The sequence below is a fragment of the Palaemon carinicauda genome, chromosome 4 (assembly GCF_036898095.1).
Source record: "Palaemon carinicauda isolate YSFRI2023 chromosome 4, ASM3689809v2, whole genome shotgun sequence".
Classification (NCBI taxonomy): Eukaryota; Metazoa; Arthropoda; class Malacostraca; order Decapoda; family Palaemonidae; genus Palaemon; species Palaemon carinicauda.
Genome location: NC_090728.1, coordinates 169,718,747 through 169,719,949, shown reverse-complemented (window position 1 = coordinate 169,719,949; position 1,203 = coordinate 169,718,747).

Sequence of the window (1,203 nt, the reverse complement as noted above, 5' to 3'; positions counted from 1 at the left end):
TGCCCACGGCAAATATATCGGCAAATGAAAAATAACTACTCTGATTTTCTATAAAAAGATCGCAAGAGTCATCCAAAACTTATTCATTTAACCCGTTGGCGTGATGACGTAAGTTGCCATACACTGTAAACGGTTCAACTGCGACTAAAGTTGCTTATCAAAATAGACACTTTGAACGCTGGCTGCCATACATTTTAGCAGTTACCTACCACTTAAGAATTTCACACACGCTGGCAACGATACAGGTCCCATAAATAAACCAATACTCATTAGCATAGATATTTGGGGACTATAAAAGATACCAAGCTAAAGATTTAGGGATTTATTATTACGTAGACATGTAATTCTCACTCTGTGCTCTGGTATGTTCGATCATTAAAGAGGGAAATGAAAAAGCACAGAGTTCTAGCTACGCTGATGGTAGTAACTAATAGTTCTTATTTTGTTTGTCTTAAATTTACCATTAGCAACTATACTCAATATACTCAATTTTTTTAATGAGCGCATATGAACTGACTTGCAGCGGTGTCCTTTTAGTTCGTAAAAGTTTCCTGCTCTCTGATTGGTCAGAATTATCTTGTCCAACCCAATCAGCGATCAGGAAACTTTTCCGAGCTAAAAGGGCAGCCTTGCGAGTCTGTGAAAATCTGCCCAACTAAAAAGAATTGACTATAGATGGTATAAGCATAAGTTCTTGAATTAATTTTATATATTTTTCATACATGTGTATTCCTGCATCTTCGAAAAGGAGGAAAGCGTTAAGGTTTATTGAACGAACTGCAGTCTCTGCTAGTGGATATATATCAAGCTTATCTAAAGCATCTGTCTAAAAGGGGTCTTATGCCTAGACATTCCCATCCGCTTTTAGTGGTGACATACATTCTTGCTCCATTATTACACACTAAAACCAGGAGAAGGATACAATGAAATATTCCCTACCACGGTAATTATACTGCTAGGTGTCTAACTTACCTTAACCCAGGTAAGAAAAAATAACATTAAACGTCACCCCAAATTTTCAAGCGTACATCTGTACTTTTTCTTTCCGTATATTGCCTGGCACAATCGACCTGATACAGGTTTAAGACTACACAGGAAATTATAATTGTATTCTCTCATTCTCTAGAAACTCTACTTTACTCTCCTATGTACTGTACAGTATTAATACTACCATTATTTCTTAAAGAGAAACGCTATAATCTT